Raw genomic sequence first — 14,511 nt, 5'->3', positions numbered from 1 at the left:
CCACAGTGGTTGACTTTGCAATCCCTCCTCCTAATACACTTAAAATAAAATCAGTACGCTGATAGGAAATCATTTAGTTTTAAAAAAAGAAAAAAAAATCAACAACTAATACTTTAATAATTTCCAAAAAGCAAAGGGAAAAAGACAGTATGCTTTATATAAATCTGCAATATGTTGTTGTGCTGGTGTGTTATTGACAGAGCAGAGAATCCTCTGTGTTTTAAAAGGTCAGAATTTAGCATGTTTGAAAACCGTCAGTGAAGGGGTTAATACATTACCCTTTTGCGCATCATTTATCAAACTGAGAGAGTCTGTAGTAGAAAATCTAAATGATGTTTCCAGTTAATTTATGTGTCGTTGTAAAACCCTCTGCGTTGTTACATGTTTATTACCACGTGGGAAATTTCCCTCATTGTGCTTTCACCCGTAATCTGTATCCCAGATGGGGGCCTGCCGTGACATGGTAGCCCCCCCCACCTCCCCCATTTTGCTGTCAGCCCCCCCCCCCACCCCACCCCCCCCCTCCCCCCCCACCCCTCCACCCCCCAGGTATGACAGCCTGACTGACAGGAGCCAACCGGAGCGGCTGTGACGAGGGAGCCAGCGTCAAATTCCCTGACAGTTACCTCATCAGCTGACTGCGATACAGCCGCGCCACAAGCATAAGGAGATTACCGAGTGGATTTAGTGAATGTGAAATGTAAGTGACTGCCCCCCCCAACACACACACACACACACACACACACACACACATTCAAACCCCCCCCACCCCGCCGCCCCTAAAGGAACCTGCCGATGCGATATGGCGCTATCGGGCGCAGGCACTTGGCCGGCTCGGCTGCAGACGACAGAACAGGTGGCAAAGAGGCGAGAAAAACGAGGCAGGAGCTGGAAGGCAGCGTCAAGTGCCGCCGTCGTCGCCGCAGGCGCCTCGGTCGCTTGACATGGCGGGAGGACTAACAAAACACACACTCGCTCCCAACGTTAACAAACAGGAGTTTATTTGATATATGCAGCCGGAGGACCTGATTTGACTCTATATTTGTTTTGGCATTCACCATGGTGGCAGTTGTTGATCAAAGTGGGCGCCTTCTGTCCCTGCTGTAAATCACTGCCGCGTTTTCAGCTGTGACCAGGACTCATTAGAGAAGAAGGGCGTCCGTCATGGTTCCTGCCTGTCTGCGCCGTGGTCATCCGATGGAGGAAAAATAGTCGGCTTGGGGGGGGGGAGCGCCTCCTTCCTCATCAAATCATCCCCTCCCACGCCTCTATCCTCTCCACCTTCCCCTCTCAATCTCTCAACGGGGGTTCATCTCTGCGCCGATTCACTGAAGCCCATTATCAGTTCCCCGCCGCCGTCGGCCGGCGCCTCGACAACAACAACAACAACAACCCATAAACAAACACTCAATCAAAGCCCTGAGGGAGTCGACGGCCTGATTGATGCTCACCGGTGTATCCGCCGGCGCTGGTCCGCGCATCCCGGCATCTTCATCCTTTACACGCCCTTGTTGTGTTTGTATTGCTTGACAGATACGGTGTCCGCGCCCGTCCTTAAAAATGTTGCGTACGAAGGGGAAGTGACTGACGGCCCGATCCAAACCCAGCGATGAGTTCCCTCCGCAGCTATCTGACCTTCCGGAAGCCGGAAAGACAGAACAGAGGTCAGAAGTGCGGGGAACGAGGCGCGATTGAGACGGACAGGTACTTCGGTGTAATTGTATTTTTTTTTCTTAACTCGTTCAGGGGGCTGCAAATAAATACTTTTTCAGAAAACATCCGGTTCTTTAGTGTCGTTGGGGGGCAAAGTCAACTTCACTAAAAATGTCCTTGAGGCGGCTTTCCTTCCCAAGCAGCGTCGGCAAGATCTTAGCTGACATTTTTACATATTACCCCCTTTTATTGTTGAAATAATTCATTTATTATACATAACATCTAAATTCTTGAGGCAAAAACTTTCAATTTAACTTTATAATTTCACTTTTCATCTCTTGTAAGCAACACGTCGTTTCCTGTCACACAAACAAAGTGTAATTGACAAGGAAGAAATAGACCACGGCGAAAACACTCCATGCAACAATGATTTTAAAGGGAAGCTAAAATATGAATAAATGCAGTTAATTTCCGCTCGATAATTGAAATTGCAAAAGACAGAAATACCAACTATTTAACCGAAGTTTCAAAGACCAAAAGAAGAAATTTATTTTTTACATAGAATCGTATTCTCTCAGTCACTAACAAAACACTGTTAATATATAAATATATGTAAATATATAAAATTGCTACTGTAAACCACAATACCTTTAATGAAAGGGATTGAGTGTTAAATGAAAGTAGTCATAATATTAAAAGTAGACAAGTAAGCCTTGTTACATTTATCCAATGGTCTACTAATTAACAGATATTAACAAAGAAAAACATTCAAAATAAATTAACTAACCTACCAGTGTATTTTTTTGTCACTTACGAAGGATATTGTTTTCACACATTGGAAAATGTTTTTAGCTATTTTTTTGTTAATGTAATGATTTTTTTCATTTTCTTGAATTGAAAAAAGGGACTATTTATATCTGTTCTTGAAAGGTTTTATCTTTATTTAATCGAATAGAAGATCTCGGTACAACAGGCTGATGTAGCTTCGCGTCCCCCAGCTAACGTTACTTAGCAGGGCTAGCTGCAGCTGTTAGCATCATGTGCTAACAGTTGAGGCGGTGCGAGGTCGATGCGGGGAGGATTCTTAAAACCATCTTTCACATTGTTTCCACGTCCCTTTAGAACTGCACGGATGCAGGAAGTTTATCTGACCCTTCTTTTTCTTGTCCCTTGTTAGATGGAGGCGACGCAAACCTAACAGACAAGGCTGTTATTTCATCTGCCAGTAGAGGGTTCTACATCTGACAGGTTCATGTCTTCTCTTCCATCCATCTATCCATCAATCCCTCCTCTGTCATCTATCTAACCATTCATCAGTCCTCCTTTGAGGGCTATTAACATCCATCTATCAACCCCTCCTTTTTGTCCATCCATCCATCCATCCATCCATCCATCCATCCATCCATCCATCCATCCATCCATCCATCCATCCATCCATCCATCCATCCATCCATCCATCATCCCTTTTTTTGTCTTCCATCCATGGATCCATCCACCCCTTCGTTTCTCTATATTAACAATTAATTCCACCAATCCATGGTGGAATCCATCCATCCATCCATCCATCCATCCATCCATCCATCCACCCATTCCTCTACATTTCGCTGACACATTTCAGTTCCCTCTTTGTCACCCTCCATCATCCGTCCCTTCTTCCCCATCCATCCATCCATCCATCCATCCATCCATCCATCCATCCATCCATCCATCTATCCATCCATCCATCCATCCATCCTTCAATCCCTCCAACCCTCAATCATTTCTGTCCATCCACCCATCCATTCCTCCTTCTTTCCATCCATCCATCCATCCATCCATCCATCCATCCATCCATCCATCCATCCATCACTGCTTAGTGCCATCAGCCTGTCTTAGTGTCTCTCTCACACACACACACACACACACACACACACACACACACACACACACACACACTCACACAATCATCCCTTACCCCCCCACACACTTGTCCTTTTCATCTGCCATCTCCTCTGAGGGCTGATAACCTCCTGCCAGGGCTGGTATTTCATCTCCGCATAGCCGGGGCTGGTGGCTTTTTCTCCGACGCTCCTCCGCATTAGACTGCACTTGCCTTGGCATGCAGAGCGTCCACTGCGGGCGAGGGGCCAGGGTATGGGGGGGCCACGGTGGGCGAGGGGCCACGGAGGGCCCTTGGACGCAAAAAGCCAGGTGACGTGTGAAGGGATAGGATGCCACTCATTTTCCATCCTCAAATTGCCTTGGTCTCATTTCTCACTCTGAGCATCCCGGCTTTGCTGCAACAAGTGTGTGGACAAGTAAGCGAGCACACACACACACACACACACACACACACACACACACACTAAAACAAGAGGAGCGTGACACAAGGATTAAAACACTCATATTTTGAAAGGGAATTAATCCTGTTGTCTGGCGCAGGGACGAGTTGCCGCCTTGAAACGGCGAAAAACACATTTCAAAGGCAAGGCAGCTGTTTATGGCCAGCTGCCCTCTGGGCGAGACCCTGTCTCCATGGCGACAAGCTCATGTTGACCACTTTAAGAAGCTAAAAAATAATGGCTGCCCAGGAGGCAGGGTGATTGATCGCAACGTGCCACGGGGGAGAACCGGCTGAATTGCGGATGTTCCTGTCTGTCGGGGAGTCATCTGGTCGACTCTTCACCTTTGGAGTGCCGACCACGTCCCCTCTTTCAACCTCCTGTCAGATTGTCCCTTGAAAAAAAAAAAAAAAAAAGAAAAAACCCCCTGCCCCCGCTCATATAACTTCATTACTTTTTAATGCAGCTGTAATTACTCCGCCATGTTGTAATTGGACGGCAATATGAGAACAATAAAGGATGTCAGGCCACAGAACAGGATTTTAATTGTGGGTTAATGATATTTATTTTGCGCTGCGCTCTTTCCCTTCCGAGCCTCGGATCGGCCGGCGTGGTGGGAGCAGGATGTGCACGGCCCGTGGGTCTGGGGTGGGGGGGTGTTCTCATTTTTCTCCCGGTGAGAGGTAAGGATCCCCCCCCCCCTCCCCTTTCAACTTCCCCCTGCACCCACGTCACTCCCTCCTCCTCCTCCTCCTCCTCCTCCTCCTCCTCCTCCTCCTCCTCCTCCGCCGGGCTGCTTTTGTCACTGAGAGCCGGCGCATTAACCCCAGATCTGATTAGGGGTTGTAACAGAGCCGGGTCGCAGCGTGGCCAAGCGGCCGAGCTGCTCCAGGCTCAGATTAAGCCCGACCTCTGACCGCCGTGTCGGTGAAGGATAATGAACTTAGCTTTATCTGCCCTGTTTGTCCCCCCTCCAACCCCCTCCCACGGGCTCGCCGGGCGTAAACTCCAGAGGCGGAGCGGAAGGGTTAATGCCTGGATAAGAACGCCGCTGCCTGACGGGCTTTAACTCCAGGCTCCTTCGCTGAGAGCGGCTCTGGTAAAAGAATAAAAAGGATATTAATAAAACGCGGGGGGGGGGAGGGGATTCAGCGCCACGACGCTCATAGGAACCCTAGAAAGAGTATTCATAAATATTTCCCCCCTTCCCTACAACCATTTTGCTTTTCCTCCAAGGATAGTCAGATCTTGAATTCTCTCAGAATTTTCCCACCGCTCTAAGCAGGGAGTTTTTTTTTTTTATGTCTGGCATTTTCCGAAGGGTATTGATCGCTATAATCGCAGATCAGAAGTAGGTGAAGGGAGGCGTTAATGACCCACCCGCAGGGGAAAAGCCCCTCCCACCCGACACCCCCTTTGTCCCTTAGCCTTTTTTTTGCCCTCTCAGATATCTGTAGAGAGGAGGCGACGCGTGATGAAGATTGAAAAGGTTGGGAATGACAGATGAATGCCATTAGTCTAATCACGGCCACCCGCTCTGCTCTGTCTTATCTTTTCTTTTCAACACAAACAGCAGACGGCATAGGCGGAGGCTTGTGGCCGCTGTCGACCTCCATTGGGGGGGGGGGGGGGGGGTTGGTTTTCGTGCATGTTTTTTGTAGACTGACTCCCAAACGCTGCAGGTTTCCTCTCCCGCTCCTGTTGAACTGGAGTGCTGAAGGCTGCCGGCTCAGACGGGGGGAAGGACTCGACCCGAGGAGGAGGAGGAGGAGGATCCTCGCTCACACAGCTGAGCAGCAGGTGAGATTGTGCAGAAGTGAAGTCCAGATTACACACGTTTGCACTACGATGACTTGACGCGAAGATATCCATCACAAATTAGTAAACATCAACCTCAATAATATCAAAATGTGTGGGTTCACACGTTCCTTATGAACCGTTGATTCATTTACACGGATATGTCCTCAAGGTTTTGAATTCATGATCTCCAAAAATGGCTCATTTTAATAGGAAAACCAAGCAAAAAATACACGTTAATCATTCAAACCGCTCGAGTGTGTTTGTGTGTGCGTGCGAATGTGTCCCAGCACCCGTCAACCTCTGACCTTTTTAATCATATTTTACATTCACAGTCCCACCCACGCCTTCCACTCCTCCCAGCGGGGTTGGATCATCCACCCTCCCTCCGAGTCCCCCCCTCGTGTCAGTCACTTCCTGTACCGTGTCAATAATTCTTCACACCTGGAACCGGAGCGGACGCGGCTGTGGAAACTGTGCCGCAGGGGGAGGGGTGATGGAAAGCGAGAGATGAGGATAAAGAAGTGCGCGGGGAGTTTCACATCCTCATCATCCTAATCATCCACCCTGGTTTGCATTTATTGTTGAGGAGAGGATTATACGGCAAAGAGAGGAGAGATGAGCAGATGAGCGAAGCTGCTAGATTAATATCCTGCCACGGCGGCCCAGGGAGAGATTAATTTCCTCTTTACCACCTTTTAAAAAGAGGCACACGCGCCGGGGTCGTCGTTTTCTCTGATGGAAAGAGAGAGAGCGATAACCCCTGCCGCCATCACACACACACACACACACACACACACACACACACACACACACACACACACACACACACAATGGGACAGCTAAATACAGTGGATGTCTGTGGTCAGGTGGCGAGGAGTTTCAGCTCTGCCTTCAGTCCTGTCATTGTGTGTGTGTGTGTGTGTGTGTGTGTGTGTGCGCGCATGTGGGTTTCAGGCCAAAAGTGTGATATTGATTGGATCGGTGAGTGTTAGTGCCACTTGGAAGCAGAGGAAAGTGTCAATGTGTGTGCGCAGGCGTGTGATATGGGAGATTGCAACATGTGTTTATGTGTGTGTGTGTGTGTGCGTGTGTTGCATGACACGGTTCTAAGATCTAATTCGATTAAATGAGAATACTGTCACTGCAATCAATGAGCAAGATGATCTCACTCCGGTTCCTGCAATATTAGACAGATGACAATTTTTAGATCTCACGCTCGCCGTCTTGTAATATTGGGCGGCAGGAGTCTGACATCACGGGGGAAGTAATTGGACGGTAAAGAATATTCCCCCAGCGCACTTTATTTAAATAATAAGCGAGTCCATCACAACTGCCGTCAGGTGCATTGTGATCTTATTGTGGCGTGTCAGATGGAATTTCGCACCGAGGCAATACATTCTCAGGAAGGTAAACAAATAAAAATAAAAATGAATTGCCAGACGTTCAGTTTACTGTGACGCGCCTTCTGGTTTTGGTGGACTGGCTTTTACAGTTTTACATGATGAAATGTAAAACTACATATTGAGGAAAAGAATAAGAAAAAATCTGTACATATATGTATATATGTTTTTATATTTACATTGTTTAAAAAAAAACATATATATATATATGTATATATACATATATATATATGTATATTCATTTTGAGTAACTCTCATGGATTTTTCAATGTAATAACCCTATATTGTAACTTTTTACCCCAAAAACAAACATATTAATGTATTTGGTGGTCATAAAAGAACACGTACTACAGGACATAGATGAAATAGATGAATACTTGAGGGTTAACAACAATAGTTTTTTTCATCTAATTTCTGTTCCAAAATTATTTAGTTTATGATCAAAAGTCTGCAGCCCAATTGAAATGGCTCATACAGAACAAAAATTATGTAACTATAAAACCAAGACTGAATGAAATTGGAAACAGTAATCGTCACCATTTAGCAGAACGACATAACTTTTTTAATTATCATTGATTTGAAGTCGATCATTACTCAGTATATCAATGGCACAGATGTTTATTACAATGTACTACCTTTGTAATTGCGGTGTAAAACACCCGTCGATCACAGTTGCAGCAGTGGCGGCATCCTCTTGTCACCCCTCCCTCTGCTCGTACGCCGGTCGTTACTCACCCGTCATTTATAAATCTTCCCCTTTGTTAAGCGACACAGGAAGGAGAGGCGTCCGCTCACGGAAAAAAAATCCAAATCGCCACCTCATCGATCCGCCGCTGCTTCTCCTCGCTCACCTGGGCGGAGATGGACGTGTTTTTCTCGTTTTGTCGATGTAGCATTAGCTCAAAATCCCCCCTCCTCCCTCCACTTGACTTTTCCAGCCTCCAAGGGTCACCGGCTCGCTTTCATAGCGTGTTAATTAAAGGCCTGGTTAATAATTCAGTTTCTCTCCGGGGGGGTTGGGGTGTCCATCCTTGGCCCTCTGTTTGATCATTGCAGCCGGCCAGGTGGGGGAAGGGTTAAACACCCGAGCCCCGCTGAGAATCTGTTCTCCATCTTTCAATAGACGGAGCGCTGAAATCCGATGGTCCATCTGGTCGGCTCCTCTGCGCACCCCTATTTGTGTCCAGAAACCCCCCCCCAGAGCAGCTCACTGGAAAACGCATCTCCATCTTTCGCCGTCCGCCATCATTTCCTCCACCACCAGGTGGGGCCTCCATGCTTATTATTATTATTATTTTGCTCACGTAATATTCCGATGAGCTCGCTGACATTTCCTGCGAGTTGAGGAATGAGGAAGCGTCCTCCTCGTGTTCATTACTCCTGCTGTGCCGGCGTCTAAAAATAGCCGTCATGTTTTGATTCGCGATCATTAAGTGGTGAATCCAGGGTGCGACACTTTACCCGCCACCGGTCACGTGACCTTCGCAGGAAGGTCCCACCGCACGACACGCCCAACGTGAAGATCCTTAATCAAAGAAACGACATAGAATGTGAATCCTGACAAAGACGCAGGTGGGAGTAAGACGGCTAACCATGGGGCAGACGGGTTAAAGACAGCAGCAGACGAGAATCTGGACGAAACGGGTCCGGCATTGTTGTTTTAACATCCGCAAAACCATGCGCGGGATTAGCAACGCAGCGATCACTGATGTAGGATTGCCATGGTTACACTCACACACTCCCCTAGAGGTCGCTCAGAGTAATTACAACTATTTGTCATTCGGGCAAGAGGCGGGTTTTTAACCTGGACGGGTCACCTGTCAATCATATATAGAGACATCGAACTAATCATCCTCTCATGCACACCTAGAGATAATTTAGTCTTCAATGAGCCTACTGGCTGTTCTCGGGCTGAGCGAGGAAGATGGGGGCTCTCCTTAACTTTTCCTCGCCAGCAAGTCGTGCAGCCGGGGCAACGTTTTGGCCGCCACCTAACCCCGGGCCCCACATTTCGACCGAATCCAGTACTGTTCAGGATAAGAAGTGTCAGCCTTGACCTTCGCCCCGATTTCTGATTCTGCTTTTCGTCCGATGTTCTCGCACGTTGTGTTTCTTGTTTTTCTTTTTGTTTCCCGTAGTAGTCGCTCCCGCAGGAGTTAGACCGAGCCGCCGCTCAGCGGGCGGAGGAATGTTTCGATTGCGTCTGTTCGGGCCTGTTTACCCCCCCCCACACCCCCACCCCCCCCGCCCCCCTCACGGCAATTGGCCCCTCACCTCCTTTCCCGGGGGGAATAATGACACTAATACCTTTAAACGGTGCTCTGCCGTGATTCCACCACGGGGGGGTCTGGGGGTTCAGCGGGTGTCCAAGCCTTTTAAACCAATTTCAAGCACATCAATTAAGCCTCTGATTTTTGTTGAACAGAAATCACTCTGGCTCTGCCACTCCAACAACCCTGCGTTAAGCACACACACACACGCATACACACACGCACACACACACACACACACAACTCCTGCTCTATCACACAATCCTCGGGATACTCAAAGAGCCATTGATTGTTTGAGCTGTTCGCCCCCAGACAGATCGATAATCCCTGTGTTCTCCTGGCACTGTGCTGGAGGGGTGAGGCTGCTGGATGCTCATTTGCCGGTTCCCATGGGAACAACTCGGGTTCTCATTGGATACTGCAATTTTTTTTTTTTCCATCCCCTCAAAGTTTCTGTTTCAGACATTTTATGGTTTCACCCTTTGAGCAGTTTATATATATATATTAATTTTTTTTCTAATTGGGAAGAACATGGGATATAAATAAATAAATCCAAAGAAAAGTTCGTTCCCAGGTGTTATTCGAGGCACACGTCGGAATGTAGAAATAATGAATTTCTCTTGATTAAAAATTCTCACAAATGGAGAAAGTGCTCAAACCCTATTGATTTCCATTAAAAGTAATCAAACTTCTTGTTGGTGCGGCCTTTTCGTTTCTTTTCTTTCTTTCTTTCTTTCTTTCTTTCTTTTTTTTTTTTTATTATTACGGTGAGTCCCTCTGCTTTGAAATGACCACCAGTCTACACAGAAGGTTTCGAATCATCACATTCATCAATCAACCCCCCCACCCCCTTCCCCCGCCACCTTCCCCTTACCGGTTGATAGTCCGAACCATGAACCCCCCGAAATCATCGGCTGGGTATTACCGAAGCGGTGGACAGATTGGAAAAAAAAAAAAAAAAGTCGGAAAGGGGGGCGCTGTATCTTCTGATTTATCAATCTCTAAACCAATAGCTCTGAGTCGTCCCTCCGCGCCGGCCCTGAATCGTTTGAACCATCAATCTCCCCTCTATTAGATTTTCACTGTCTGCTCTCCGGCCACGTCTGCTCGCTGGAGTTATGGGTGGAGGTGGAGGTGGAGGTGGTGCTGGGGGGGGTGTAGAGAGATGATATGGGGGAGGGGAGGGGGGCTTGAACAGGCAGATATGCCCGCTATTTAGTCGGGTATACAAGAGGAATGGCTCTATCTGTCGATTCCTGCCCTCCTCCTCCTCCAGCTCCTCCTTGCGTTGGTCTCCATCTGCGAGGCTCCATCCACTCGCCGGCGGCTCATAAAGAGTCCTGCGAGGCCCCATGTTCAGGTCATAAAACCAAATTAAAATATTAAATCTGTCAGGGTCCCGTCTCGTAAATAAAGACATATATTACTTCTTCATCTATAAAAAGGGGGAATGGTGGAGGGGGGGGTGACAGTGAAAAGATACCGCTCCACCTGTGGACGGGGGTAGGTCTTCACCCAGAAGAGGAGGAGGGGTCAACTGGGGACAACCAGGATGAACTTTTGCGTACCCATTCTTGTCAAAATGAGACGATATTGAGATGAGAAATGTCTTCAAGGGAAGAAAATCCAAGTCCATTGCCACGAGAGAAAGATTTTAACAAGAATTAATCATGACCTGACTGAGAACCTCAACGGGCATCTTCACACACCCATGATTCCCAATAATATCATTGCTGCCTCTCAGCAAGAAGGTTCCTGGTGAGATTCCACTTGGGTTCTCTCTGGGTTCCTTCCATGTTCTCCTGTCTTGGTTCTCCATCGTACTTCACAGTCTAAATATATTCAGCAGGCTCATTGAAGAATCGAAATCGTAGGCATCAAACTCTGGCCCGCGGGCCAAATTTGGCCCACACTGTAATTATATTTTGCCCGCAAAGCTGCACCAGATCACTATTAGAGCTGGCCGGTATAGTCTACAGTGCATGTAGCGCCAATTCTACAAATCCCAGAAGTTTCTGCAGGTGTTTTGGCACAAAAATCGCAACAGGGCCCATAAATGCCCTCTCCTCTATGTATAGTAGTCATAGCCACCTTATGCTTATACTAGCACCCTGCTACTTGGGCAGAAAACAGGATTTTGCATCCACCTATATATTGTATAGTATTCAGCTATGCTTCTTCCATATTTAGTTTTTAGGAAAAACTTGTTTGGGTCCATATGAAAAGGTTCATTGTTATGTCTGGAGGAAGATGTTTTTCAATAAATATCAATGTTGGCCGGCGACTTTGTCCCAGTTTTGAATTTTGGCCCACTGTGTGTTTGAGTTTGACACCCCTGCTCTAAATAGTTATGAATGAAAGAGTGAATGGTTGGATATCTCTGCGTGTGGCCCTGTGATTGGCAGCTTATCTAAGCAGGTTAAGCCCTGCCTCTCACCCAATTATAGCTGGGATTGGTTCGCCTTAGCACCGTCACAAACCTAAATAATAACAAAACACTCCCATGACCCTTTGCAGTAGCGTTCAATCAGAGAAAATATGCCACTGCTACTGGCTAGCTGATATATGTGTGTGCGTGCATGCATGTGTGTGTATGTGTGTATATATATATACACGTGCACACAACATGTCATTTTATTGAGATCCCCACTTTGTCAGCGAGCATGTACATTTCACGCCGCGTTAGTCCTCTAACGCTTCTGCTCAGCCTTGATGATTTCTATCCACATGTGACCTACACCCCCGACACCCCAACACCTGCCCCGCGCCCCGAGCCCCCGGCTTTCCAGCTCCCGCCCCCCGCCGGATCGGTCCAGCAGGTCCTTCGCGATCATAGCCATTAGCATTAGCAGGTGGCGGGGATGTCGGGACGGACGTCCACCTGCTCCCAGGCAGCTGCTTCTGCCCGCTGGGCTAATTGGCTGGCAGGTGGCCGGAGCACTGCAAGTGTGTGTGAGCCAGGAAGAAGAAGAAGAAGAAGAAGAGCAAGGACTTCAAGTCTCCAAGTATCCTGGACCAAAGATGAAAAGTCTTTTCCACACTGAAACACACATGCTCACATACACACACAAACATACACATGAGCAGGAGTGTTATATTTATGTCCCGGGCGGTAAGGCTATCGGTGATCTGTGACACGATCCTATGTTCTTACATTGGTGCACTTTCTGTCCTGTTTCGCTGTTTGCTCTCCGGCGACATGGGTAAACACACGGGCGCAGTCATTTTTCTCCCCCCACACACACACACAAACACACACACACAGTGGCACAAAGGGACAGACTTTTAGCTTTGAGGAATAACCTTGGCGTCAGCGTGGTGCCAGCATCGCCCGGCTGCTAGATGGATGTTCCTGTTCTCCGCCTGGCACTCGCTCCTCATTCTGTTCTCCAGAAAATCCAGAGGAAGAGACTGGAGTTCTGGATTCCTGCCGTCTTCGCTCGTCCCTCTCCCTCTTTCTCTCGACGCTTCCAGTTTGCCACCGTTTCCTTTGTCTATTGACTTTGACTACTTATTTTCTCTCTTTATTTTGGAAGCTATTTTGTTGATTTTGGCCTCCTCTCCTTTCCTATCCTCTTCTCTCCTCTCCTCTCCGCCTCCTCCTCTCCCCGGCTTAATTAGGATGTGGGGGAGCGGGTTGTCGGTTGAGTAAGCTCAGTATCAGATGATTAATTGCTGGAGGGGGGCACAGCAGCCCAGGGGCAGGATGGCCGAGGGAACACAAGGTTACAGGACGGTATAACCAATCTCATCCCTCCCTTTTACTCCCCCCTTCCCCCCTTTCTGCCTCCTTCAGCAACTTCCACCCAAAGCCTCTCTACATCTCTGTCTTATTTACCCTCCCATTCTCCTCTCTCTCCTTGTTGATTTGTTGTACAGCACCATTTCCCCTGTCTGACCTGTGCGTGTTTCGGGTGCGGGCCTGTTGGGGTAACCACCCCCCCCACCCCCGGGGTGGGGGGGGTGGTGGTGGGGGGGGGCATATGTGTGTCGTTAATTAAGATAAAAAGCTGAAGGCGGAGGAACAACACCGCCAACCAGCTGTTCCTCAATACAACAATCATTATCTCCATGTTTTCATGAACAAACCTCATCTTTCTGTGTTTCTGTGTGTGTGTGTGAGTGTGTGTGTTGGGTGGGCTGCGACTCTCCCGCTGCGATTTCCGCCGATCCTATCCAAGCGTTGGTGCGGTGGTCAGCCGCCGACCTTGGGCGCCGGCAGGTCGAGACCGTCTGACGGGCGATTGCGATTAGTTTGCGGTTGGCGGTCCTTGTCTCCGCTGGGCCGGAGGGCAGGAAATCCGTGAGCTGATTGGTCGGTTGGCACCGAGCTCTGCGGCCGCAGCGTCGAGCGTCAGTTCGGGCTCCAAATCTGGATTAATGGAAGGTGTAGGCGCGCTAAGTTTGTAATTAATTGCGGTGACCTGCGGGGCCGACGTGTACTACAGAAGCCTGAGCGGAGCTGGACGCCTCCCTGACCCACACACTCTGTCACAGGGAATGGAGACCTCATCTGTTTTCCTCCTCTTTTTTCATGTCTGTGGCTTCTTGGGCTTCTTTGCTCCCGGTAGCAAGTTTTGGTCGCTTTCACGCTTTCCCTGCGAAAGGTCCCCCTCCCCCGCCCACCCACCTTAAACCTGACAAAATGCCGCTCGGGGCCACGGCAGGAAACTCGCCTCCGACGGTAATACTTGCTCTGGAAGGTGTTTTTTCATCGCCGTTCTCCGCCTGCGGACGTATTTTTCATCCTGTAATCCCTCATTTGGTCCTCTCCTCTATTTCTCCCTATTTCCACTTCCCCCCCCCCCCCCCCCTCCCTGTCCCCCACGCCGACTTTCTCTCCCTCCATCACATGGAGGCTGTCCGTCAGCGCGGGGCCTGGCGCCTCTCCGTTTTTGATGGATGGGGAACACGTAGGAGGAGCAGCCGCCCCTTAATAGACACGGGGATTGAAACGCTGGGGAAGTAAATGTTAAGGGCCTCATAAAACATCCACTTCCCCGCCCTCATACTACGCCGCCCTCCCCCGGAGCGCCCGAACCCCCTTCCCGCGCCGCCCTCCCCTCG

The 14,511-nt window shown here is 48.6% G+C and overlaps 1 long non-coding RNA gene across 1 annotated transcript; it reads left to right on the top strand.

The window, feature by feature from the left end:
* Positions 1-650: 650 nt before the first annotated feature.
* On the top strand, positions 651-3,343 carry LOC147217465 (uncharacterized). Its single transcript, XR_015108999.1, has 3 exons — positions 651-700; positions 1,534-1,704; positions 2,831-3,343. It is a non-coding gene; the product is annotated as an uncharacterized LOC147217465 (long non-coding RNA).
* The last annotated feature ends 11,168 nt before the right edge of the window (positions 3,344-14,511 follow it).

This window comes from Fistularia commersonii, chromosome 28, assembly GCF_037954325.1.
Source record: "Fistularia commersonii isolate RoL2024-O1a breed Wild chromosome 28, RoL_Fcom_v1.0, whole genome shotgun sequence".
In the NCBI taxonomy this organism is placed as follows: domain Eukaryota; kingdom Metazoa; phylum Chordata; class Actinopteri; order Syngnathiformes; family Fistulariidae; genus Fistularia; species Fistularia commersonii.
Note: the sequence above shows the minus strand (reverse complement) of the source record. Positions and strands in the feature narration are given on the sequence as shown.